The sequence below is a fragment of the Ambystoma mexicanum genome, chromosome 3q, assembly GCF_040938575.1.
Source record: "Ambystoma mexicanum isolate Mex_15411 chromosome 3q, UKY_AmexF1_1, whole genome shotgun sequence".
In the NCBI taxonomy this organism is placed as follows: Eukaryota; Metazoa; Chordata; class Amphibia; order Caudata; family Ambystomatidae; genus Ambystoma; species Ambystoma mexicanum.
In genome coordinates, this window is record NC_090926.1 from 232,965,892 (window position 1) to 232,993,266 (window position 27,375).

Consider the following 27,375-nt stretch of genomic DNA (forward strand, 5'->3'; position numbering starts at 1 on the left):
CGCCCTGTTTGGTGCTGGTCCTTTGTCAGGTGGTGTAAGATGAGGTGTAAGGTGAAAGCTGTGCTGGCTCGGGAAGCCTCGCCCTGTTTGGTGCTGGTCCTTTGTCAGGTGGTGTAAGATGAGGTGTAAGGTGAAAGCTGTGCTGGCTCGGGAAGCCTCGCCCTGTTTGGTGCTGGTCCTTTGTCTGGTGGTGTAAGATGAGGTGTAAGGTGAAAGCTGTGCTGGCTCGGGAAGCCTCGCCCTGTTTGGTGCTGGTCCTTTGTCTGGTGGTGTAAGATGAGGTGTAAGGTGAAAGCTGTGCTGACTCGGGAAGCCTCGCCCTGTTTGGTGCTGGTCCTTTGTCAGGTGGTGTAAGATGAGGTGTAAGGTGAAAGCTGTGCTGGCTCGGGAAGCCTCGCCCTGTTTGGTGCTGGTCCTTTGTCTGGTGGTGTAAGATGAGGTGTAAGGTGAAAGCTGTGCTGGCTCGGGAAGCCTCGCCCTGTTTGGTGCTGGTCCTTTGTCTGGTGGTGTAAGATGAGGTGTAAGGTGAAAGCTGTGCTGGCTCGGGAAGCCTCGCCCTGTTTGGTGCTGGTCCTTTGTCTGGTGGTGTAAGGTGTAAGGTGAAAGCTGTGCTGGCTCGGGAAGCCTCGCCCTGTTTGGTGCTGGTCCTTTGTCCGGTGGTGTAAGGGGAAGTGTAAGGTGAAAGCTGTGCTGGCTCGGGAAGCCTCGCCCTGTTTGGTGCTGGTCCTTTGTCCGGTGGTGTAAGGTGTAAGGTGAAAGCTGTGCTGGCTCGGGATGCCTCGCCCTGTTTGGTGCTGGTCCTTTGTCCGGTGGTGTAAGGTGTAAGGTGAAAGCTGTGCTGGCTCGGGATGCCTCGCCCTGTTTGGTGCTGGTCCTTTGTCAGGTGGTGTAAGATGAGGTGTAAGGTGAAAGCTGTGCTGGCTCGGGAAGCCTCGCCCTGTTTGGTGCTGGTCCTTTGTCTGGTGGTGTAAGATGAGGTGTAAGGTGAAAGCTGTGCTGGCTCGGGAAGCCTCGCCCTGTTTGGTGCTGGTCCTTTGTCTGGTGGTGTAAGGTGTAAGGTGAAAGCTGTGCTGGCTCGGGAAGCCTCGCCCTGTTTGGTGCTGGTCCTTTGTCCGGTGGTGTAAGGGGAAGTGTAAGGTGAAAGCTGTGCTGGCTCGGGAAGCCTCGCCCTGTTTGGTGCTGGTCCTTTGTCCGGTGGTGTAAGGTGTAAGGTGAAAGCTGTGCTGGCTCGGGAAGCCTCACCCTGTTTGGTGCTGGTCCTTTGTTAGGTGGTGTAAGGTGTAAGGTGAAAGCTGTGCTGGCTCGGGAAGCCTCGCCCTGTTTGGTGCTGGTCCTTTGTCTGGTGGTGTAAGGGGAAGTGTAAGGTGAAAGCTGTGCTGGCTCGGGAAGCCTCGCCCTGTTTGGCGCTGGTCCTTTGTCCGGTGGTGTAAGATGAGGTGTAAGGTGAAAGCTGTGCTGGCTCGGGAAGCCTCGCCCTGTTTGGTGCTGGTCCTTTGTCTGGTGGTGTAAGATGAGGTGTAAGGTGAAAGCTGTGCTGGCTCGGGAAGCCTCGCCCTGTTTGGTGCTGGTCCTTTGTCTGGTGGTGTAAGGTGTAAGGTGAAAGCTGTGCTGGCTCGGGAAGCCTCGCCCTGTTTGGTGCTGGTCCTTTGTCCGGTGGTGTAAGGGGAAGTGTAAGGTGAAAGCTGTGCTGGCTCGGGAAGCCTCGCCCTGTTTGGTGCTGGTCCTTTGTCCGGTGGTGTAAGGTGTAAGGTGAAACCTGTGCTGGCTCGGGAAGCCTCGCCCTGTTTGGTGCTGGTCCTTTGTTAGGTGGTGTAAGGTGTAAGGTGAAAGCTGTGCTGGCTCGGGAAGCCTCGCCCTGTTTGGTGCTGGTCCTTTGTCTGGTGGTGTAAGGGGAAGTGTAAGGTGAAAGCTGTGCTGGCTCGGGAAGCCTCGCCCTGTTTGGCGCTGGTCCTTTGTCCGGTGGTGTAAGATGAGGTGTAAGGTGAAAGCTGTGCTGGCTCGGGAAGCCTCGCCCTGTTTGGTGCTGGTCCTTTGTCCGGTGGTGTAAGGGGAAGTGTAAGGTGAAAGCTGTGCTGGCTCGGGAAGCCTCGCCCTGTTTGGTGCTGGTCCTTTGTCCGGTGGTGTAAGGTGTAAGGTGAAAGCTGTGCTGGCTCGGGAAGCCTCGCCCTGTTTGGTGCTGGTCCTTTGTTAGGTGGTGTAAGGTGTAAGGTGAAAGCTGTGCTGGCTCGGGAAGCCTCGCCCTGTTTGGTGCTGGTCCTTTGTCTGGTGGTGTAAGGGGAAGTGTAAGGTGAAAGCTGTGCTGGCTCGGGAAGCCTCGCCCTGTTTGGCGCTGGTCCTTTGTCAGGTGGTGTAAGATGAGGTGTAAGGTGAAAGCTGTGCTGGCTCGGGAAGCCTCGCCCTGTTTGGCGCTGGTCCTTTGTCCGGTGGTGTAAGGGGAAGTGTAAGCTGAAAGCTGTGCTGGCTCGGGATGCCTCGCCCTCTTTGGTGCTGGTCCTTTGTCCATGAGGTTTGTTGAGTTGTTTCTTAAAAAGGTACAAGAGGTTTTTCTCCCCACAATAGTGCGATCTTTGTCCAGTTATATCTTAATAAATAACCAATACCTTGGGTTGTGTCTTTCCTTTGTTGTGTATTTATTCAGTTTTATGCTCAAAATATGGATTCATATCACAAAGAAACAAACTGTGTGACTTCTGTGACATTCTGTGACATTGTCAATCGTTCACATGAATTGGTCTTCTTAGCCAACAATCACCTTCGGCACACGCGCACTGATGTTTCGCCAATTAATTGGCTTTGTCAAGCCGAATGCTATACACTTCCCTTCCAACGCAACAGCAATCACAGAAGCAACATCACACACAATAATGCACAATTCAGAAGTCCTTTTATGATCTCTATTACTAATGTTACGTCAGCAAATAGCTTGCAGACACGTTTGGAACTTTTAACACTGTGATGTCGGGAATGAGCGAGGATGGCGGAGCAGTGATGAGCTAAGGTGGGAGGGAGTAGTGTTAAGCTAGTGTGAGAGGCAGTAGGCAGGTGGGAGCATGGTAGGCATTTGTAGGCTAGGGTGGGTGAGTTGGTGGTGGCAGGCTGTCTGAGCTCGGGTGTGTGTTGGCCAGCAGGGCTGAGGCAGGGGGAGGGGGGGGTGTGGGTAATTGGCGTAGGAGTCGTGTGATTTCACTATGAGAGGGGTGAGGAAAGGTGGTGGTGGTGGAGGGGTAGGGAGTGTGTGGGTACAGTAGTGTGGTAGAGAGGGTGGGTGGGGTGAAATGGGGGTAGGGCTGAGGTAGTGTTAGGTAGGGTAGGTAGGTGTAAAGTGGGGCATGGGAGTAGTCAGGTGAGTGTGGTAGAGTGGAGTGGGGTTCAGTGGGTGGGGTCGTGTGAGGTAGGGTGGGTGAGGGTAGCATTGGGTGATGAAGGGTGGGTTAGAGTGAACTGGGATAAAGGGAAATTATTTCCACCCATCCAAAGTCGAGGGACGTTGGGTGAGTGGGGTTAGAGTTGGGTGAGGTAGTGTGAGTTGTAGTGTTGATTTAAGTGTGGTGGGCAGAGGTACATTTGAGTATTTGGGTGGTTAGGTTTGAGTGAGAGTATGTAGGGTGGGTGTGGGTAAAGTTAGGTAAAGTAGGGGTTGGGGGTAGAGTCGTGTGAGGTAGGGTTACTGATTGGGTTGGGTGGGGTAGCACGTGCAGGTCGGGGGAGAGTGGGGTGAGGTAGTGTGACTGGGTAGGGCTAGAGTGAGTTGTATTAGGGTGATTCGGTTAGAGTTGGGTGGGGGAAGGTTAGGGTATGTGCAGTAGAATGAGTGATAGAATACAATGAGTGCGGGTAGAGTGGGGATGGGCTAGAGTGGGTGGGTTGACTTGGGTGGGTGGTGTGCAGTAGAGGGGGTAAGAATTGTGGTTTAGAGTGGTCAGATAGAGTGGTGGGGTAGAGAGGTTGGATGGTGACAGTGGTTGGTGTACAGCAGGTATGCTAGTAGATGGGGTGGTGGGGGGGTTGGATAGATGGAGTTAGAGTGGGTGCAGAGAGGGTGGGATTGGACTTGTGTGAGGTTGGGTGGGTGGGGGCAGCGTGGGGTGGGTGGTGGTGAGTGGGTAAGGTAGGTTGGGGTGAAGTCAGGTGGGTTAGAATGTTGGGTTAGAGTGACAGGTGGGGTCAGAGGTGAAGTAGAATAGGTGGGGTTAACCACCAACATGGTGAGAACAAGTGAGGGGTGGGAGTCATGAAGGCTAAGCGTTTGGGGGTAAGGTGAATGAGGTAGGGAGTGGGCGCACTCTACCTATCAATAGGATTAGCTGGTTAGTGGTATGTTGGTTTGTTGTGAGGCAATGTCATTGGAGTTAGAGTGATGTGGAGTAAGATGGGGAACAGTGGAGTAAGATAGGGTACAGGGGGTGAGATAAGGTGAGTGTGGATCAACCAATCAACAATGTGAGATGGTGAAGGGATTGTGGCAATGAGGGGTGATGTAAGGTGAGAGGGTGAGGTAGAGGTGATTGGTGACTCCCCACCAACAGGGTGAAGTACGGGTGGGTATGTGTCTACCCACCATAGCGAGAGGTAGGGTGGGGATAGAGTAGGTCGGTGTTGGGTGTGGTAGAGTGGGCGGGTGTAGAGTAGATGGAGGTAGAATAGGTGAGGGTCGAAAGGGTCAAGGTAAGGATTGTTGGGGTAGAGAGGTGGGTGGTTGATGGTTGATCGTAGGGAGGGTGTGGTAGATCGTAGGGAGGCTGTTTAGAGTAGGGCCCGGTGTGCTAGAATGGGTGAGTCCAGAAACCCCAATTGGCTTGTGACAGACCTTTCCCCAACCTTTAGAAGAAACCTTCACTAAAATAGTAGGAATCATGGACAACAGTCTGGCATGGAAAAGAGCAGCTCAATAAGGAACAGAGATTAGTTGAGCAGGGTGGGCACAGGCCCTATGACACGAGATATGTTACTTGCTATGCCAACCAGATATTCTGCGTTAACACCCCTTCCTTTCTCTCACTTAACTGTAGCAATGGTTTGGCATTCTGATAATGCTTGGCATCACCAAATTCGCCAAGACTAAAAATGCTCAGTAGATACATAACCTGTAAGTTCCCCTGCACACTGGTGTAGCAGGAGCTCCGCAGCCCCCGTGGTGCGGGGGGCACCACCACCACATGTCCTGGGAGAGTGCCCCCTCGGACTAAAGAAAAAATGTTTTTTTTACATAACATAAAAAAATGAAATTGTTTATTTTTGAAGTCACTCTACCTTCATAAATACATTATTTAACAGAAATAATTTCTTTATGAAAGAAGAGTGACTAAAAAAAGATGTCCAGGGCTCTTCCCAATCCATGACATAGAAGACTCCAGGCTGGTGGTCTCCATGTCATGGGGTGTGGGGAGCCCTATGACTTAAAAAAGAAATAGTGTCCTTTTGAAGTCACTCTGGCGTCACGAAGAAATTGTTTCTATTACAGTTCGGTCCTTTAACAGAAATAATTTCTTCATGAAGTCAGAGTGACTTAAACAAGAAACCAGTTATTTTTGAAGTAATAGGGCTCCCCTCCACCCCATGACATGGAGGCTTCCAGATCCTGGGCAGATGATGGAAACAAGCATTTCTGACTGCTGCAGGGAGCTGAGGCCTTGTTCCCTGGACAAACGCAATAAAGGTAAGAAAATGTATTTTCTTTAAATGTGTGTGCGTGCATGTAAGTATGTGTGTGTATGTATGTGTGTATATGTGTGTATATATATATATATATATATATATATATATATAAAAAATGTGCATGAATGAGTGAGTGCATGATGTATGGGCGGCTGCCTGGGTGTGCTTGTGTGAGTGTATGGTAAAAGGGTGCACACTTAAATGAATAGGTGGCTGCCTGGGTGTGCCTGTATGGTGAAAGAGTGCACACTTAAATGTATGGGTGGGTGCCTGGGTGTCCTGTATGGTGAAAGGATGAACAATTAAATGTATGAGTGGGTTCCCGGGTGTGTCTATATGGTGAAAGGGTGCACACTTGAATGTATGGGTGGCTGGGTGTGTGCATGATGAATGGTGTGTGTGCTTGTGTTAAGGGGTGCAACAAAACCTACATTTCGGGATGCTAACACTTCATGTTCATGTTGGGAGAGGCGCTAACTTCACAGTCGGTGGGGAGGGGCAAACTTATTTGTGTGGGGGCATCTCACTTCTTTACGCATGCTAATGAGACTATTGACTATTCTAGTGCAGCTTCAATATCGCAAGCCGTTAACTCTCCTTAAAGTCTGAAAGCACCCACTTATAGACTGCTGTGAGAATGAGCTGTCTCCTGTCCCCTCTCTACCCTTCCAGTCCCTCCCCTGGCATGCAAGTAATAAACCCACATCACGATTTCAATTGCCTAAAAAATAATGCATTTGAATTCAGGAACTGCTGGGCCTTTGTTAACGGCGAAACCCAGGCGCTGTTTAACATCTGTGTCCTGTTCTGCCCGCGAACAGCGCTGTAGATGATTAAAGTCGAGTCGACATAACCCAAAATTCCTAGGGGGCTGAAGCCCAGTCAGATCAATGGTGTTGCACCACTGCTTGTGTTTAATTCCATGATTACTTTTTGGTAACCTTCATTACTCCTTGCCCTATTCTTTCTCGTCTCAGTACTTGTGTATGAGGCACTTTATCCATTCACAAGTACTGGGATGAGGTAGCAGGACATTAAGGTAATGCCTGGCTTAGTTACTTATAATCTTCATTAGTCCTAGACTCATTCCTCCTGCAGTTACCTATGAGGCAAGGTGACTCATAAATAAGCACTGGGACAAGGAAGAGCGATGTGAAGGTAATTCTGGGCCGAGGAGCTAATTTTGGAGGTTGGGGAAGGGGATGAGAGGGAGAGAGGATGTGCGGGGTGGGGGGGTGGGACTCAGTTTGTGCGATTAATCGTAATGGTCATCCATGTCCAGGATAAGCAGACATGATATGTGGTATTAGTGGCTAGAGAGGCATTTTGATGCAGCCAGTCTAGTCATTTCTTAGTTTGGCTTGACTTTTATTTAATTGTGCATCTCTGTTAAAGCAGTCCTGCTAGGTGTAATTACTTGGCTAGGCTGGCATTTGGGTGCTGCCAGTCTAGCCATTTTTCGATATAAAGATAGCCTTTTCCAATCCACTACTGCTTCCAGGGATGATAGTGATAGTTCTCTACGCAGGACATCTATCTGGACTGAGTCTGGAAGATTTTGTGTTTTTTTCCAGATGATTGATTCCAAGCGCCCTCAGATCTCTTTTGGAATACCCAGGATTCCATCTGTGCCGTATATTAAGGACGGGACTATCTTCCCCTTGTAGTATGTTATAGCTGCTGCCAAAGAGAATCGTCCAAATTTTGCGTCCATGATTTTAACTTGGCTTGCCAGTTGTTTAGCTTTGGTTTTCAGGTCTTCTAGAAATGGGGTCTCTACCAAGCTGTTGTTTGTGATAGTTCCCAAGTATTTGAAGGTGACGACTTTTTCAATCGGGGTCGAGTCCACTTGGCAAGAAAACCGATCGATCTTCTGGGTCCCACGTTTAAATTGCATGATTTTAGTCTTGGCTTGATTAATTTCTAAGCGATTCAAGGCAGTGTATCTCTGCAGGCTGTCCAACTGCCTTTGTAAGCCACTTCTTGTTTCGTCTATTAAAATTAGATCATCCGCATAGACCAAAAGGGTCACTTTCTCTCCGCCTATTGTGGGAGGGAATGATCGCAGATTTGGCTCAAAATGATGGATGTCCGAAGTGAAAGAGTTGTACACTGCCGGAACCAGTGGGCAGCCCTGCTTCACCCCCCGATATGTTGGGATTTGTGATGTCAAAAGCCCCACTTGATTCACACAGGCCTGGATTTTAGTTTCCGTGTGAAGCGCTTTTAAAGGGCCTAATATAGTTTCTGGGCAACCCAAGATTTCTAGCTTCGTCCAGAGGAGTTGATGATCAACTCTGACGAAGGCTTGGACGAGGTCCACGAATGCTATAAAAAGGTTGCTTTTTTTAATGCGCCTTGTGTTTCACGATGCTTAAGAGCTTTATGTTTACAGAGGTTCCCATGGTTTTAACGAAACCTGTCTGGAAAGGGTCGATTGCGTTGATACTTGTTGTCCAGGCCACACATTTTTCCAAAAGGAAGTTTCCAAAAATGTTGCCTTTTACATCTAATAACGCTATCGGTCTGAAGTTCTTCGGGTCAGACTTGTCCCCTTTCTTAAAAATTGGCACTATCACCGCTAGCTTCCAGGAAGCAGGAACTGATTTTACTTTTGAGATGTCACAAAAGATAGCGTGGATGAAGGCAGACCATTCCCTTGGATGCTCTTTTAGGATAGCATTTGTCAATCCATCCGGACTTGGTGCCCTTGAGCTATTAAGCTTTTTTATTTTCTCCATAATTTCGGATGGGCCATGATTAAAGTTCCAAATAGCTGTTGTTTCCAGTGGTTCTTCAGATCTGTTGTGCTGGTATGGGTCGTCAAAAAGGGATGCAAAATGAGATGTCAGGCTCTCTCGTTTACACTGTTAGGTATGACCTCTGGTTTTGTCTTAGCGGCACCTTTAACCAGTGCCCAAAAATCTTGGGATTTTTTATTGCTGAGTGTTCTTAGCATTTGTTCTGCATCTTGTTGTAATAGCCTGTTTATGTTGTTTTATCCAGGCTTTATAAGTTTTGATGAAGAGCGTCGCATTAAGTTTAAACTCCATGTTGGATGATTTTGCGGCCTGTCGTTTGATGCACCTCATAGCCCTTTTTTTCTCGTGTACTTCGAGATCAAAAGTGTGGCGTCACGTGATGGCAGCTTTTTTATTAAAAGAGCCACGGCTAAAAGGGAGCAGGAGGGGTCTGTACTCTGGAGTCAATTGAAAAATGTCTGGAGAGACAAAAATATGATACAGATCTCCAGATTGAGAGTCCCTTTCCCACGTAGGGATGTGTGTGTGATCCGGACCTTCCTTTGTATTTTTGTTTTTGGTGACTTGGAGTATGCCTCTCACTTTTGCAAAACAGCACCATCTTCGGCCTCTTGAAGCGGCCGTGTTAGCAGATTTTTGGGGTTTTGATCCTTTTGTTGGGGATTCCAACAGTATGTTTAAGTCCCCGCAAATTATGATGGAGTCTATCTCCTTTTCTGCAAGGGCTTCATCCAGAATTGCCAAGACCAGGTCGATGAAATTAACATCTGAAATTGCTGCTGGATTCCATTAGCATGTGACTAATAGCAGGACTACTGATCTTATTAGAATTGGTCGTTGATTGCCATTCCACAATGGACGCCAGACAGGACAGGTCTGAGAACATGGTTTTGCTGAGGTGTAGGCCCACTCCTGTTCGAATAGCTGTCAAGAGGCCTGAGTAGGGGCGCCCCTTGTCGCCCTTTGCTGCGTCTGCTGTTATCACATCATACCCGTCTAGATGTGGGCGGTCAATCAGCCATGTCTCTTGTAAGCAGAGTATATCATAGTCACTCAAGTTTACGTCAATAGGAACAGTGAGGTGGTAAAACCCTCTGGTATTCCAGGATGCCAGCCTTAAAGGCATCTCATTAATTTTGTCAGGGGTCCAAGTTCCGCGGTGGTTTGATCTGTGCTCCTTTCCCAGACAAGTACCCTAATCTGGGTGGCTATGTTTTCCTCTTACAAAGTGCATCCTGGATCCGTGACCAGTCGCCAACCATTTGTTCGTTAGAGTCTTTTTCGACCTGATGCCCTACCTCATGTCCATCTGAAGGCAAATTCTCTTGGATCACGGTTATCTTGATGTCTGGACGAGGGCCAGACGGCTTTCTTCCGTTGTTCAGGGGATAAAGATACATCTGTGGTTTTAGAGCTCTCAAATGCTCAGTGTTTTCCTCGCTTGGCAGGACAAATTCCTTTTCGATGGTTTGATGCTGGCCGCATTCTACAGTTATTCGTCCTTCCCTAGTTGCAGTAGGGAGTCTTGGTTGTTTGATCAGAATTAAGTCAAATCCCAAGATTCAGAGGTTTTCTGTCTCATTTACCAACATATAACGTACCAGTTGTGATGGAATATGCAGGAAAACGGAATCGGTTCTGTGTTTGATTCCGAACTCTACAATTTTGATGTCTTCAGACCTTAGCTGACGCAAATTTGGAATACTATGCAAGATCTGGACATTTGTTCTGCGAATCAGAATCAGGTTTGTAGATTTGTCCAGAATGGATTCCAGTTTAAAAGACCTATTTCTACTCGAATCGGTTTGCTGGGGCGCATCCTTGCAAGGATTGCGGTTTTCTCCAGGTGGTCATCTGGCGTGGGTGGAGCTTCCTAATTCAGTGTTTGAAAAGTGCGGTCTCTGGCTGCTGGATTTCCCATGGTTTGTGCCAGTAGGAGGGTCTGTAGGTCGCTTCAAGTGATGTGGGAAATCACGATTCGGCCACTCCTTTAGTGGTTCCATACATTCACCATTCTCCCGTGCGCTTGTTTTAGACCTGTGGTTTGAAATGGCCTTTTGGATTTCTGAGCCCTGCGTAGATTTATATGCGTCAAGATTTGATTTGTCGAGAAGGTTTCTCCTTTTATCTGATAGTGTCAAAAAGTTTGGTAAGCTTGGCGGGCCAGGGACAGCTGTTCCTTGAAGATGGGCCGCAGCATTTTCGTTAATGATTCTCCTTTTTTCGGATAATGTCAAAAATTCTGGTGAGCTTGCACATTCAGAGCAGCGGCTTCGTCGCACTGTGCCATTACTGAGTCATCAACCACTGAAGTGCTCAGTTGAGAGAGATTAATCAAATCCATTAAAGTCTCTGATTTGTCTATCTTGCTCCACATCCGGATCGTCGACTGCACACAGAGTTCCAAGTGGAAGCCGGTGGGCAATGACCAGGGGTTTATCCATCGCCCTGCTGGCTGGGCAGTCTTTGTTGCAGGTTCCAGGAATTGTATCTATCAGTCCTCGACACAGAGTAAGCTGGATGTCAGTGAAGTGGCTCGCAGCATTAGAGTCTGGCTTACCAGACTTCATGTTCCTTTTCTCAAATATCATATAGTCTTTGTTTCTTTGATCATCATGATTGTTCACGAATGACACGGTCCTAAGGTCATGCCCAGGGGGTGAGAACCGTAGTTGATAAGCCAGTTTCAAGACAAGGCAACCATTACTAGGCCCGCGTAAATGGGGGTCGGTAGAGACCCCCTGCTGCCCCCAAGAAGGCTTTGATTTTTCCTGAGTTTGTGGTTGAAATAAGTTCGGAGTCTGTGTTGAGACTTCATGCATGTCTCTTGTGAGGTCAATTTGGGGGAGCGTAGTAGGATTTAAAGCTGTTGCAGCAGAAGGTATAGATTGAGCTAGCTGCAGAATGCTGGTTGACAGCCTACGTCTAAGAGAGGCTGCTTAGTTTTTTGAGGCAGGTGAGACGATTTCTCCAAAGCTGTGACAAAGCCTTCCAAGAATATTAATTTAGTGTGCATCATAGCGATCAAAGACGTATGATCTCTCAGAGGATCATTTATGCCTTCGTAAAGTTTTGCAAAAGATGCGTAGAGCGATAGTAATAGAGGGCATAAGTGACATTAAGTCAAAATTTTTAGGGGTAGTACAAGACTTTTGGTCCGGGATGCTATCCCGGCTTCTCTCGGGCTGGCACAGAGTGGTAGATGTCGACTCGCCTCTTTCCAAGTTAGGCAATATGAGCAGATGGGAGTTGCGGTAGCTGCTCCTCCTCTTTTGAGTCGGCGACGTTGTTCTCTCTAAGCCCTCTGAAGAGTTAATAGGTAGATCTATCGCCCTCGCCTGGGGTACGTGTGCCTCTACCCTTGGCGCAATTGGCCTAATGGAAAAGGAAAGATCAGGGCTCTGGGCTAGGGCATTTGGTGCAGTCGTCTCCGGTGGGATCTGGTGTAAGTGAGGTAACGATGGATCTCTCTGCTCTGGTAGTGTATGTGGGTGCGAGCAGTCTGTGGCTTTTGATTGCATGTCTATTTTCTTATTTTTTACAAACATTTTGCTTGACGCTTCCTTATCATAACCATTTGAGGCAGTCATTTTCTCAGTTGAAAAGACAGAGCCGGGAGGTTCCTGATCTTCTGGTAGTGGTACTTTAGAGGGAAGAAAGACCATGTCCTTCATAACATTTGAGGCTCCCTCCAGGAGCTCTGCATCAGAGAGGTCATGAGGAGAAGTGCCCATTTGATCCGGGGCCGGCAGTCTTTGTTTCAGAAAGAAGTCTTTTAAATCAGTGGATAGTAATGGATGGTGACCTTTGATTTTCCTGTAAACTCGCTTTAATGTTTTTGGGGCACCGATTTTGAGTTTACCTAAAGGTTTTTTTTAAGGGGTTTGTATTAGTGAGGGTGCCATCTGCATCATAAACAGGAGAAGGTTGTGGTTTGCTTTGTTTCTTAGGCTGACGTCCCTGGGAACGCCCCTGAAGAGATTTGGGGCGTGATTTCCTCGGTAGCCGCCCAGCCACTCCTCTCTCCGAACAGCCGTGGGCGAAAGCATCGTTGCTTCTGACGGATTCGGCTGACGAAGCAGCCGTGCCGAGGCTAAGAAGCTCAGAGGGAGGCGGTGGGAGGTCTCCCCCTCCACCCAGCCCCCCCAAGTCAGCGCCCCCCCCAGTGCCCTCCAGCAAGGGGCCCCTGTGACGGCTCCTCAAACGGCTCCATTCCGCTCTCCCTGGAAGCACCGCCCCCACCCGCCTCCCGGCTGAGCGCACCCAACAGGAGACCCGGCAAAACAACGGACGGGAGTCCAAGGCAAGCATCGGCAGGAAGCGCCAGGCCCGCCACCACCTGGGCCGCCCCCATCAAGCAGTAAGTGAAAGTCATTTAGCACAGGTTGGGTATCAGGCGGGAGGGCGTGAATTTGAACTGTGATCGTACCAAGAGAGGCACACGGCATCCATTTATTTGGTGGGAGCAAGGGGGGCAAAGGGAAAGAGTGGCGTTGTTAAATCCGCAGGTGATAAAACAAATCCCAATGGGAAAGACACTGCGGGAACCAAGTCTGGTGTGTCTGTTACCTCAATGGTTTCAGTGATAACATCGCTCCGCTCTTGAATGTTGTGACTCCCGGAGCCTGGGGGAAGGCAGGCTGGAGACAACCCGCAGGGTGTGGGAGAAAGAGTAGTCTCAAAAGGCGTCAGAGGCTGTAGATGGGGATTTCAGCGTTCTTACCTCATCCTCACGCCTGCGGGCGCTCTGCAACAAACGTCCTTCTTCCGGCATTCCAAACCCAGCTGGACACGGAGGTAAAAAGGGGCAGGTCGCCGTCCTCAGCCCTCAGCAGGACTGCAGGACTGTTACTCTCTGTTACTCCGCGGCCGCTCCGCGGCACGGAGGGGTTTTTAAGGTAGCACGAAGCAGGAAACAGTTGGTGGGTCTGCCCACAAAGGAAGCCAATGAAGCAAGGAAAGAGTCTCTGATAGTCCACTGCAGGACTGTTACTCTCCGTTACTCCGCGGTCGCTCCGTGGCACAGAGGGGTTTTTAAGGTAGCAGGAAGCAGGAAACAGTTGGTGGGTCCGCCCACAAAGGAAGCCAATGAAGCAAGGAAAGAGTCTCTGATAGTCCACTGCAGGCCTTTTTTTTTTATAGCAAAGCATTACATTCAAGCAAGCTAATTATTTTCAGAAAGTGTGCTATATAATGCATTTAAACACATGTATATATCTTTCACCTGGTGCAATCTGCTGTGTACCCTTGCAGCAGCATGTTTGTGCATATTGCGCAAGTGTGGTAATCTAGGCCGGCCCCGATAATGGCGCGACCCATGATTTGTTGCAGGGCTGGAGGGGCCCCCTCAGCATGGCCCCCAAATTTTGTGCTATGCCCCTTCCCCTACATAGGTGATACCAGCAAAACGTGCACAATGGCTAATTAAATATACCTCTTACCAACATGAAATCCCCAAAAAGAAAACACAGATTAAGAGTTGGACTTCCAACATCTTCTGTTTAGACATATAGCTGTAGGTGAACAGAAATGAGCAAAGTTAATGCGGCTTTAAGTGCAATTAAAATGGTCGATCACTGGACTATTTACGAACTAAAGAGAACCGCAATAACGTTTGCGTCAGAGTGGCAGAAACACTTCTTCAACTGAGTCAAAACCCAAAATGTTTGTTAGCACATGGGTGCCCTCATTAACTGTTTGAAAATGTAAATGTATCCTAATGAAGGTTGTTACACCAAATAGAGCAATCTATGAATTAGTGCTACTAAAGCAGAGACACACCGTGTCACAGTTTATATATGTTTGATAGTTGATTGTTAGGCAAGACTGTATGCAGTACCCATAGAGTGCACTACAACAGCCCTGACCTCCTGGCAGTAGTAACCCAACCTTTGGTCTGTACTACACAGGTTGGTAGTGTGGACGAGTAGCCAGGCTTATCTCAAGAGGGGTCAATGTGAGCTGTAGGGGAGTTACATAGATGGTCACAGTGACAAGTATTCAAACAGACACTTAGACACAGGGTTTCTTAATAAACAGTTATTAATTTATTTAGCAGTCAGTTAATATAAGCCTTCTTCAGAAGGGAGCAACGTGAAACACCACACAAATATACTTCTAAATTACACAATCTCTTAGTTCAGAATCAGTAAATACCCATTTGGGATGGCACACAGCAGAGACCTACAACCTCAGGTGACTTCAATTGCTAGGGTGCTGTTGACATTGAAGTATTACTGTTGGCCTTCAGAATTAGTTAAGAGCGAGTCAAAATGCAAAGATTATTAGAGCAAACAAGATATCACAAATATTTCTTAAGCAGGCAAATACTTTCAGATCCCCCAATAAGAGTCATTCAGTTACAACAGGCTAAGCCAAAGTCAATAGGCAAGACTCTAGATAGGCTGAAGCACAATGTTTCAGAAGTCTTTGAAGAAAAATATGAATCACCTTAGGGCCACAAACTGTTAGACTTGTGAGTAATAGAAGATGCAAGCAACTCTACAGCAAGAGGTAAGTTCTCTTAGACTTTGTACAGTACCTTTTAAAATGAAGAAAAGATGCAGCAGATGACTCCTGTTCCTGTGCAGCTCTGCAGATCTCACTGTTCCTGATCCTCAGTTGTGGGGACAAGAGGGAGGATGTCGGGGGACTCCTGCACTGCACTGGGATGGTCAAAACCAGCAACCGGCAAACTTCACTTTCAGTAGCTGTTCAATGTTTCAGCTCCTCGCGTCTACTACAAATAGCAACACCGCGGTTCCTGGCTGTCGAGGTTTACTTTCCTTGGTTCTGGGGTCCCACACTCTGTTTAGGGGGCTCAGGCTCGGTCAGTCCTGCTTCCTGGGAGTCCGGAAGATCTTCCTGGAGCTCTTGGCCAACTTAAAAGCAACGCACTCAAACTGGTGTTCCTCTCCCTGGCCCTACTGTTTCCAGCAGCAACTCTGGAAATTCAACCAGCTCCAATATGGATGAACAGGTGGCTTACTTTGGAGTTGATTGGTCCCACCAACTCAAGGGGAGAAGTTGTCCTTGCAGGGGCTTCTCTGTCGATGCGAACTTGGCATTTCGGCACTGCAGCAGGGCTTCACCGGGCAAACCAACGGTCCAGGAGTTGCAGCAGGCGTCCTCTTGAAGTTCTTCTTCGGTTCCTTCATCCAGTGGTCGACTCTGCCTTTCAAGCCAAAAGACTCACCTTTTATACAGTTCTCTCCCTTTCATTCCAGCCTAGCTGTCACTCACCCATCAGGGTGGCTGTCCTTGCGGACAGTCAGCCAGCTAATCACCACAGAGTGCATTTGGGTCTCCTGGGAGACTAAGCACAAGGAGTTTCTGGCACCTTCCTCACTTCCTGCCTACCCCAGACACCCTGGAGCCAGAAGCGGGCGTCATTCGTGAATCCCACCAAAGGCAAAACAAACAAAGGGACCAAACCTGGTTTGGCGAGCTGAGTAAATCTCAAGAAGGACCTTTACACAAAGAAATGCCGAAAAAGAAGACCAGGGCCATTTTGACAAAAAAGGCACCCTTGGGTGCTTTACTGCAGCTGCGAACGCAGCCCGCAGTAAATGCACACCACGGTAGTAAAAACAAACCCACTGCCACCAGCCATTCAGTGAGGAAAGGGTAACATAAAAATGTTACCTGAGAAGCTAGACTAGACAAAGGGGATACTAGGTAACCCCTCCAGCACCCTATTGTAAGATAGTGTGTGCTGGGTCTAGAAAGTTACAAATGTAAGTAAAGTCAATTTCACTTCATTGCTCTGGGAAACAGTAGTTTATCCCAGAGAAGGTAGTTAAACCTTCGGAAATCTGCACTAAAAGTGCTGACACAATGTAAAAGATGATGCCTATGGAGTTTGTCAGGCTCCATAACCAAAAGAAACACAAAGCTCAGAAATCACATTACAATACATGAGAGAGTGGGGAAAAGGGTCTCACTCTCTCCAGGTAAAAAAAAATCAAGTTCTCAAAATCCAGCAGAGTTGCTGGGGGTCTCTAAGGTAGAGGGAATTGGCACAATTCTGAGAATTCTCCCTAACATTGAGCATGGTCTATTTGACTGTACACAGAACACTCTGTTATTAAACTTCCACAGGAATCAGAGTGGTTGAATCTAGATTAAATGTTGATACTTTATATGATGAAATGTGCCTTTTCAATTTCATGTACGATATTCCTAGGTTCACAAATTTTAAAGTAAAGCTTCTTTTTAATCACTTTTGCCCCCCACCCCAAAAATGTAAAAACCTATGCCCTCAGTGATTTGTTCCGTATACATTGTTGATAATTCATTTGGCTTGAAGATTGAAGGCCTCTGGGCTATAATTGACCAGCCTTCGACAATCTTTGTCTCATTTGTGGTCCCTGGGAAGTCAGGGCTGAATACCAGGTCCCTTATTTTGCATTACTGGCTCATATGTACCCCCACCTCAGCAGTAGCAATACTGACAAGAAGAAGCTGATGGTAATGTCAGGCACAGATTACCCACTACCCACACAAAGAACTGACGCACAATGATAGAAAGCACATATAGACGGAAGCTCAGAGAATGATACTTAAAAAGGCATATGTGCTTGCAGACACTGCTAGTCCTAAGCTCTGGGGCCCGGCTCACCAGGATTCCCCCAAAGTTTCTGTGATTGACAGGGGACAATGAAAGTACCTGTCCTTGTCGAGAGCTAGGAGGCATCAGGATCACCTTGCATTAGCGCCAGAGTTGGCAGGCAGGTTGCTGCGGCTGCAAGGATTCTTTTATAAAACTGCTTTCAAAAGACTGCCCCCATGGCTCCACGTTCGAATGCCACCAGCCCCTTAATCACAAAATGGGGCCAAATGGCATCGGGGCAGTGGAATGTGCAAAGTTCGGTATCCGCTCATTGAATCGAATCCAAAGCATCGACAGACTATACCATTGAAAAAAATGCATCGAAAAAAACCCAATTGAATGCATTTTATTCAATGGTAAAGGGTTTACTTTAGTAAACATGTGTTTTAATGTTTTAAAAAAGGGGGTTGGAGGGAACCCCCCATTAAAAAAAAATGCATTTGATGTTTTTTTTAGATGCTCTTTTTTGTCAATGGTATGGTTGTCGATGGTCTGGCTGTCGATGGAATCACTAGGAACCCAAAGTTCCACAGCCAGACTGTGAGGTCAGCACAATGGTGTACGTATGGGGTATGGCACGGAGACACTGTTTTCCAAGAACAGTCCTACCGGAAAGCATAGTCACCAGCAGCAGTGGACAGGATTGAGTTAGATCCTGGAAACTCCCTGCTAGGGCTTCAAGCATGTCGAGCTGGCACAAGGAAGTGGGGCTATAAGTCATCCTACTCACAAGACTTTTCATGCATGGCTTCTCCCCTGGGGTGCAAGCCCCGATCAGCGACAAGATGCACCCTAATATGCCAACAGTGCTCAGAGGAAATTGCTACTTCTGGGCCCCATTGCTGCTGTCAATCCTCCACTGCAGCAGGGCGCATAATGCAAGCACATGGCATTCCAGCCTCCAGCAAATCCTGTGCCAGCCCGGACCCACCACAGATCCTCTCCTCTTGAGCATGGGGGATTTACTCCTCAAGAAAAAATGCTCACTCTTCTTTTTATTTTATTTTATTGTTTAAAGCACAGAACTAGCTCTATTGCAGCAGAGCACTGTAGATAGTGGCATTTGGGCTGGATCTTTTAATAGTAGCGCAGGACTGTGAGGTCTGTGGTCTGTATGTGCGTCCACTGGAATTAGTTCTTGGCCAGGTGCTGTTGATAGAGTCATGTTTTGAGAGATTTGCGAAATTGGAGAATTGTGGGGGTATTCCAAGCCGACACGGGGATTAAGTTCCAGAGGGTGGGTGCATGACAAGAGAAGGATTGTTTGGGGGTCCTCTGTTTGCAAGTGTTAGGGAGAATTCTCCAGAGGGGCTAATTTCCCTTACCTACTCAGTCCCTCAGCAGCTTTGCTGGATTGCTAGGATTTGTTTTTTCACCTGGTAAGAGTGTGAGCCTTTTTTTCCCACTCTTACATGTGTTTTGCTGTGTGTTTTACATTTTTTGTGTTCAGAGGCTATGGAGTCTCACCTACTCCATAGGCCTCATCTTTTTACTGTGTGTCACACAGAACCACAGTGACACAGGGTTGTCTTTTTCAGACTTTCCACTTTAAACTCCATTTTCTGAGACTGACTACTGTCCCCCAGAACATGTAAAATTGCCATTGACTTTATTAGTCTTTTTAAATTCACAGACCCAGTACAAACTATCTTACATAGAGTACTGGAAAGGATTAATAGTTATCCCTTTTTGTCTGTCTCTCATGGAACATTATTTCATTCCCCTTTCTTTAAGATTTGGCTGGTGGCAGTGGTATCTACCATTTTTCCCCTACCGTGGTCTATGAAAATAGCCTTGGTACTGTTTTAGGCTAAGTTAATAGCCTCAAACTTAAATCCGCTGGACCCTTTTTATTTTATTTTGGTTCTGGGTGAGTTTATTTGCCATTTCTTTTTGTAAAGGTCTTTCTCGTGTTTTACTATGTGCACCAAACCAGGTTTGGTTCCTTTGTTCACCTTAATTTGGCGGGCTTCTGCACAGAAGCCCTACTTAGGTGCCTGAATGTCTGAGGGGGACAGCATGTGAGGGAGGGGTTTGAGACACCAAGCACAGGGTCTCTTGGAGACCCATGTCATACTCTGTATGATTGGCTGTGGTGACTGTCCCGCCAGGACAGCCAACCTGCTGTGTAATTGACAGCCAGGCTGTGTGAATGGGGGAAAACTGTATAAAAAGCAGGTCTCTGGGACTGGAAGGCAGAGTCGCCACTGGATCGAGAGAACCGAGAGAAGTGGTTCACGGCCAGCTCTGTCACGCGCTTTGACACTCTCCTCCCTGATGGCTAAAAGATCCTCTCTGCACCCAGATCCACCCGGCCCGGAGGTGGTGTAGCCCTGATCTTTCCTGAGTGGACTCCTGCCACTTTCATTCCCACTCAGAATTACTCCTCTTTCGAATGCCTTGTCTGCAGGCTCTCAATCTCTCCTAGCCACTCTCTTACTGTTGCTACTTTCTCCTCCTCTTTTCTTTCAGAGTGGTCCGACCTCTCCTCCTCCCTCCTGACCGCTACCACTCAACTCCTCCTCCTTGGTGACCTCAACATCCATCTTGACTCCCCCATCCCTCATCTCTGCTTCCCTCTCCTTCTCTATCCTTCCCTCTGGCTGACGCACTCTGCAGGACACACACGCGATGTCCTGATCGCCTCTGGCCTCCCCCTCTCTATCCCTCGGACCACTCCTCTCTCCTGGAGTGACCACTCCTCCCATCTCTCACTTTCGTCCCCTCAAGCCAAGCTCACCCCAACACTGCCACCTACCTTCTTGGACATCTGACCTATGAAGCGTGCCACCTTCTCTCCCCCTTCTTCTCCTCTGGCTGAATCATACCCAGACACAACCCTTTCCCTTCTCTACTCTTCCATTTCTGATACTCTTGATGTTCTTGCCACTGTCATGAGGATCCGCATGAAGCCCAAAGCCAAGTGTAATTCCTGGTATTACTCAGACCTAGCTACACTTAAACGTAAGTGCAGGGCGGCTGAGAGGAAATGGAGGACTTCTTGCTCATGCTCTAACGAACTGGCCTGTCCCCTGCTCCAAAGGCAATACTGACTCTCTGTGCTCACCAAGAAGAGAGTCCACATTCAAGCCCGTGTCTCTGTGGCATCTACAAACTTGGCTGAACTCTTCAAAATCTGCAAGGAGCTTGCCAACCATGTTGCAGTCTCTTCCCCTCCCCTTACCTCCCAAGCTCTCTGCAACAACCTTGCCTCTCACTTTATCTCAAAAACCAAGGACATCTTGTCCTCCCTCTCCTCCCCTCCCCTCATGTTCCCCCTCAATCTGTGCTTGCTAACCCTCCTTTAACTACCCCCTCCCTCCTTCTCTTCCTTTCCTCTTTTCTCACCTGATGAGGTCACTAGACAAGTCCGATCTATGAAAGCCTCGTCAAAACAGGTTCTTCCCTGCTCCTCTAAAACCATCAAGGACCACATTGACACCCTTGCTCCATCCCTTGCCGATTTCTGCAACCATTCCTTTGCCTCAGGATCCTTCCCCTCGCCTCTGAAACACTCCCTTGTGCATCCTCTCCTCAAGAAACCCACAGCTGATCCTTCCTGTCCAGCTAACTATCATCCAATCTCCATTACTCCCTTTCTGGGCAAACTCCTTGAGAAGCTGGCCGTCTCTCAGCTTAACCTTCATTGTGATTCTGTTGGCTGCCTCCATGACCACCATTCTGGTTTCAGAGCAGCCAGAAGCACGGAAACTGCTCTCCTGAACATCTGCGAAGATCTGCTCTACAACCTTGACTCTAACATTCCCTCTGTCCTCATCCTACTGGATCTCTCTTCTGCCTTTGACACGGTCAACCATGTCATCCTGCTCAACTGTCTCCGTGAGAACCTGGGTATCACTGATCAGGCTCTGTCCTGGCTGACCTCTTTCCTCTCTGATCAACCCTGCCAGGACCAACTGGGGTCTTCCTATCCTCTATCTTCCTCTCTACCTGTGGTGTTTCCCAGGGGTCTAACCTCTCGCCTTGGCTTTATAACCAATACCTGGCAACTCTCGCCCACTGCATTGCCACTCTATGCTCAAATTTCCAGTGCTACTCTGACGACACTCAACTCATTTTCAGGCTGCCCTCGGACTCTCTCATCTCTGATTGCCTAACTGCCGTTCAAGATTGGTGTGCCGACAATGACCTTTGTCTGAATGCCAGCAAGACGGAGGCACACCTTCTCCATCCTTTCCCCCCTCTCTCTGGCCGGCCTCACTTGGCCCTCCTCCTATCCCCACCTGTGTGGCTTAGAACCTCGGGGTCATCTTTGACTCCACACTTTCCTTCTTTGCCCATATCTCTGAGGTCTCTAAAAAGTCAAACTTCCTTCTGCACCTCCTCAGAGGTACTCTTCCTTTCCTCTCCTTCCCCCAGAAGCTCACTATCTCCCAAGCTCTTGTTCTCTCTAGGCTGGACTATTGTAACAGCCTCTTTCTAAATCTACCTGCCTCTACCCTCCGCCCTCTGCAACTAATCCAGAACAGGACTGCAAGACTTGTCCTTGGCCTCAAGCCCTGGGATCGTATTTCTCCAGCTTTAAAATGTCTCCATTGGCTCCCGGTGGATGCAAGAATTAAATTCAAAACCCTCTGCATTGTCCACAAGGCTTTCTGGGGCCTGGGTCCAAAATACCTTCAGCTATCCCTCCACAAATACCTCCCCTCTCGAGCTCTTCGCCCCTCTACCTCTAATGCCCTCAGGGTCAGTCGTTTTTCAAAGAAACGAGCTGTCTTCGTCAGGGGCCTCCCTCTGGAACAGCCTCCCTGCCACTCTAAAACTTGAGGAGAACCATCTCCGGTTCCGGAAGCACCTCAAGACCTTCCTCTTTGCATCTGCCTTTGCTCCCCCTCTCCCTTGCTGATCTGCTCTATCTTGGCACTGTGCACCTGGCCACCCCCTGTCCCTTGGGCCCAGGTACCTGCTCACCCTGCCACCCTTTCTGCACTGCCTCCCGGCCACCTCTTGCACTGGGAACTGTATCTGTACCCATACAGTCCCCCAATCCCTCTTGTTCTTCTTTCATGCACTTATCAGACTTACCCAGTTCTGCTGTTGTAAGCACAGCACTTGCCATGTGTTTGCTGTGCTAGCCCTGCTTATTGCTCCATTATCTATTTTATTTGTTTTTTATTATTTATCTGTCTCTCCTCTGCGTCGCACTTTCCACTCTTCCCCTTCCATGCACTTTTCCCCCTTTCCCATGCACTTGCACGTACTCAATGTCACTGGGCCTAGTAAGATTGTTGTTTTGTTCTCCCCTGTTTCCCCTCCCTTGCCTTGTCGTGCTCTGAAACACTTGTGTATGAGCGTGATACAAATAAAATGTTATATCATATCATATCATGCAGGCCTTACTGCTCCTCTACCTGCTTAGCAACCCCAACCTTTGTCCACTGGGGCCCCTACGGGTCCTACACTCAGTCCTGAATTCATTGCTCTAGAAAAGATGAGGCTTGAATTGGAATTCAAACATATTAATGCTAAAACTGAACAAAAGCATCAAGAACTTAAGCTCAGAGAAAGGGAGATGAATCATACCTTAGAAATGAAAAAGTTGTCTTTGGAAACTGCTTCTCTCTCAGAGTCTTCTAGGTCTTCCAATCCTAAGAGACCCTGTATGCCTAAAGAAATTGTTGATACGCATGAGGCTAAGCTTGATATTTTGGATTGGTTTGCAATGTTTGAATATAATCATGGGATTCAAGACATTATAGGGAATCAGTTGCTTCCTTGGCTCTTCTCTAGGCTACCCACTGTTGCATCTGATGTTGTGATGGAGTTGGGGGAGGTGGATAGGATGGATTATGAGTGTGTGATGCTAGCTTTAATTGCTAGATTTGGGAAGACCCCTTCCCAGTACCTTAAGAGGTTTAAGACCCTTAAAAAGCATGATCGTACCCCTTGGGCTACTTGGGTATGTGAATGTTTGAAAAACTTAGATGGTTGGGTTAAGGGTTAAAGAGTAAACACTTATGAAGGTATGAGAAATCTTGTTATGTTGGAGTCAATTTATGATGCCTGCTCTCCTGAGCTCAGACAGCACTTGGCTGATTCTAAGGAGATAGATCCCAAGAAGTTATCTAAGGCTGCCGACTTGTGGGTTGCCAACAAGGCTACTCACGAGGATTCTGGGGCAACTCAGAAGAAGGATGAGGGAAAGCAGCCAAAGAAAGATAACAAGAAGAATTTTAATACCTCCCATCCAGAAGAGGCCCCCAAACATACCCAGGGTAAGCAACATGGGAAATAAAATAGGGCTGGTGACTCCTCTGCCGCACAACCAGAGGGAGGTCGACAGAAACACCCATTCCAGAAAGCATTTGGTAAATGCTATGTTTGTGGGTTAACTGACCATGTGAAAGGAGATCCCAGGTGCAAGGGTAAACCTGCAGGGATCAGCACTGCCTCCTTAGCCTTCTCCCCAGAGGAAGAAGTACAAATGGCTAATGCCCACTTTTAACTGTTTGCTGAAGCACCCTTGGGTATTCAGGCAACTGTATCCTTAGAGTCCATGGGTCTGGGTAAGAAACAGAATATGGATATGTACAACTCCATTCCAGAAAACTCTAGAGGGTATTATATGGACAGTGTTCTTGTCAATGGCAAGGATACTCCTGGCAGGAGAGACACTGGGGCCAGCAGAACAGTAGTGGATGAAAGCTTTGTCAGGCCTGAGGATGTTGCTAAGGCACCCAAAGGTCCCACTATATTCTCTGGAGGCCCTGTCGAGTTGGTTACAATTGTGCCAGCTCTCATTCAGTGTAATAATGTGACAATGGGGATCCCTGTCAGTGTCCAGAATGAGGTGCCTGGGAGAGTCCTGCTGGGGAATGATTTAAAAGCTCTAGGAGTAGTATCCAGTACCCCCATGCCTCCTAGTGAGAGAAAACAGAACCAAACCAAATTGGCTAAAGAGGCAACCTTAAGAGACCACTCTGAACCTGAGGGAACCTTTACCGAGAACCCCACTGCAAGCCCTGGTGTTAGTAAGTTGACCTCTAACCCAGGCAAATCTGAGGCTAGTATAGTAGGGAAATGGGAGCCCCAACCAAGCTCCATCATTGCCTCTCCAATTATAAAGTCTTTGACTCCCCCTGCTTCTGAGGACGAGGTGGATAGACAGATTGGACCCCTCTCTAGGCCTGTGAGAACTGGTAATTGTCAAAGCTGGTGGAAAACCAGGAAAAATAGTTCTAGGGCTAAACACCTTAAGACTATTGGAGCTTCTACTGAAGATTCCAATGTAAATCCTAGTGTTAGGAGGGAAACATTTAAAATAGGTAAGGTCAGATCTCAGAGGAAGTGGCAGCATGTACCTTGCTTGACCACAGCCCTCCAACCAAGACACCTGAGACCCAACCTGCTCTTGAGAGAGAGGTGGTGAGGAACCATGGAGGCCCTTCTAGATCTAAGGGATCCCTTTCCCAGGACCCCTTGAAAAAGCCTATTGTAGGTTCAGAGGTTGTTACAACTTCCGAGGGGCTGTTAGAACAGATCCCCTATACATTAAAAAAGAGAGGTGTACCACAACAGGTTTGTAGGTTATATAGGGCCTCATTACAACCCAGGCGTTAAGGGTTTAACGGCAGGCGTTAAAATGCAAGGCGCTAACCCGCCTTGGTGCTAATTACGGCACCGTAATTTACGGTGCCATAATTAGCGCCTTCCCTACTCCCATTATGCCCTATGGGGCAAGAATGGGATTGGGTAAGGGTAAATGGGGAATGGGGATTTACCGCCCCACTCACCTTGGAATGAGGCGGTAAATCCGCCATCCACCATGGTGTAAACAGAGTTTACACCATGGTGGTAAAGTAGGGAACTTACCGCCTGGGTTGTAATGAGGGCCATAGTCTGCAAATGAAAACCATTGGGAAAAAATGTCATAGCAAGGGCTACAAAAGGTGCTGGTTTACTCAGCAGGCCATTTAACCGACTTGCAACAGGAGATCCATCCTGGTGGGGATTAGATCCTTCTATCCCTTAGTCTGGGGGTCGGGGTGGGTGGTGAGTGTTAGGGAAAATTCTTCAGAGTGGCTAATTTCCCTTACCTACTGAGGGTACGACGTCCTTTCATCAGCGTTTTTTTTTTTTGTGGCATTTTTTGCTGTGGATTTTTTGCTGCAAAAAAAACCATCGAAACATATGGGGGGTGGGTAGAGGGATATAATGTTTCTGGGGGTTTTGGGTGCTAGATTAAAATAGGTGGGAGGTGGAGTTTGGGGGGTTATCCCCCCATAAAACATTATTTACAAAATTCGATGAGTTTTTGCGGCAAAAAATCTGCGGCAAAAAATGCTGCGAAATAAAAACGGGCGATGGAATGACATGGAACCCTGTTGTAATGTGCACGGGCTCGTGCATAGGTCACTGGTGGAATGTTCATGCGTGTTGAGAATGAACATTCCACAGTGGCCGTTGGAGCTGAGGGAGATCTTGGCTTCCGCTTCGGGGTCTCACGCCCCTGTTGGGTACAGCCGCGGGCCAGTTTACGCAAGAGGAACGTAAACAAGGAGGAGAGGTCTGTGCGCCTAGTGGAGGCACCGCGCAGGCCAGCTGCTGCCGGTTCGTGGCGGGCGGCGGAAGTCCTAAGGAGTCCGTGGTGTGGAACTGGGAGCCCGGCCACTGTGGCAGAAACGGGGGCTTGTGAGCTCCATCGTGTGAGGAGGTTTCCGTGTGGATTCTGTTGGGGCTGGCAGGAAGAGGGGTGTTGAGCTCCACGCAGGCCGGCACACTAGAGTCTGCGCAGATAGCAGAGGCCGGCGACTAGCTCCGCCCCCAGCAGTGCATCAGCTGTGGAGAAGTGCGCAGATAGCAGAGGCCGGCGGCTAGCTCCGCCCCAGCAGTGCATCACTTAACGCTGTTCCTGCTGCTTGGATCCTGATGGGGCTGGCAGGAGGAGGGGCACTAGCTGCTCAGAGGCTGGCAGAGCAGTGAGTGTGCGCACATGTAGAGGCTGGATTCTGTCCCGTTTTGAGCAGTGTCTTCAATTAACGCTGTTTTTCGGGGACTGCGTGTCTCCGGGAAGGAGGGGGGGCTGAGGTGGTGGTGGTAACAACGTGGCCGGCTGCCTGCCTCGCTCTGGACAGTGTTTTTAACCAAGGCAAGGGCAAAGGGCTGCAAGTAAGTCCCAAAGGCTGTGGGCAGCGAAGGTGGTGGAGTGTTTGGATAAGCTGTCGAGACTCACCCAGTGCCAGAACTTGGATGTACTGCATATACGTGTGGGTGCACGTGTCCAAGGCAACAGCGGGAGTGATTTATATGTCTTTGCATTGGGGGGTGTATTGGTGATCTATACCAACAACTAATTTGGAGGTTATATGCATCTTTGGGGGGCGGGTACACAAAGGTCTGTGAGATAATATCTGCTCCTAAGGAATTAAGAGCTTTTAACAGTGCACGGAGGTACCAAGTAATTATTGGGGATAGACTGGGGAGTGTATTTAACTATGTTGCATACAGCGGCTAGGCCTCCACCTGCTTTTCTATCGAATCCTGGAGAGCCGGTTGCTCCTTGGGAGCAATGGGTAGATGCATTCAAGGTATATTTGAGGGCTGCAGGTGGGGCAAAATTTAATGATGATGAAAAGGAGGCTGCTTTATTGAACTGTATTGGTACGGAGGGGTTGAGGGTTTTTCGTCATTTGCCTGGAGAGAATGTGATGGTTCAAGGGGGAGGTGAAGGGGAAATGGTGGTAAGTGCCTATGAGACTGCTTTAAAAAAATTGCAAATACGTTTTGGTAAAAGAGTTAATGTGGTTTTGGAGCGGTATAAGTTTTTCTCTAGGGCACAAGGTGCTATGGAAAGCATAGATTCATATGTTACAGCATTACGTGCACTCATGGCTACGTGCGGGTTCCCGGGGAATGGAGAAGAACATATAAGGGATCAGATCATGATGAAGACATCAAACCAAAAGATTAGAGAGAGATTGTGGATAGAGAACAATCCTTCTCTTGATAAGGTCTTGGAAATTGCCAGAGCAATTGAAGCTTCAAAGGCGAGTGTACAGGTGGTTACGGAAAGGGATGGAAATAAGGAGATGGTACATGTTGTGGTGCCAAGGAACAAAAAAATGGGGGATAAAGTGGGGGTACAAAGCAATAGAGCACTTAAGGCCAAGGAGGGATGTAGAAATTGTGGCTGGTCGAGTCACAATGTGGATTCAAAGTCATGTCCTGCTAACAATGTTGAGTGCAGGAAATGTAAACGTGTGGGCCATTTTGCACGCATGTGTAAGGGGCAGGTGGTTGCTAATGTAACTACAGAGGATGTTACCAAGGGGTTAGAAGGGGCATCGGGTGGTGGCCCTAATCAGAGTGTCATTTTACATGTTGAGG

The 27,375-nt window shown here is 48.3% G+C and overlaps 1 protein-coding gene and 1 long non-coding RNA gene across 4 annotated transcripts in view; one reads left to right on the forward strand and one right to left on the reverse strand.

Moving 5' to 3' along the window:
- The window catches only part of LOC138582365 (uncharacterized), a 293,040-nt gene extending 279,578 nt beyond the window's left edge, over positions 1–13,462 (reverse strand). For all 3 annotated transcript variants that reach the window (XR_011305015.1, XR_011305014.1, XR_011305016.1), the window contains exon 1: positions 13,141–13,462. This is a non-coding gene — a long non-coding RNA (uncharacterized lncRNA). The remainder of the gene's footprint in view (positions 1–13,140) is intronic.
- The window catches only part of LOC138582363 (2-amino-3-ketobutyrate coenzyme A ligase, mitochondrial-like), a 222,369-nt gene continuing 207,366 nt past the window's right edge, over positions 12,373–27,375 (forward strand). The window contains exon 1 of the mRNA XM_069653623.1: positions 12,373–12,777. The gene's annotated coding sequence lies outside the window, so the exon portion shown is untranslated. The remainder of the gene's footprint in view (positions 12,778–27,375) is intronic.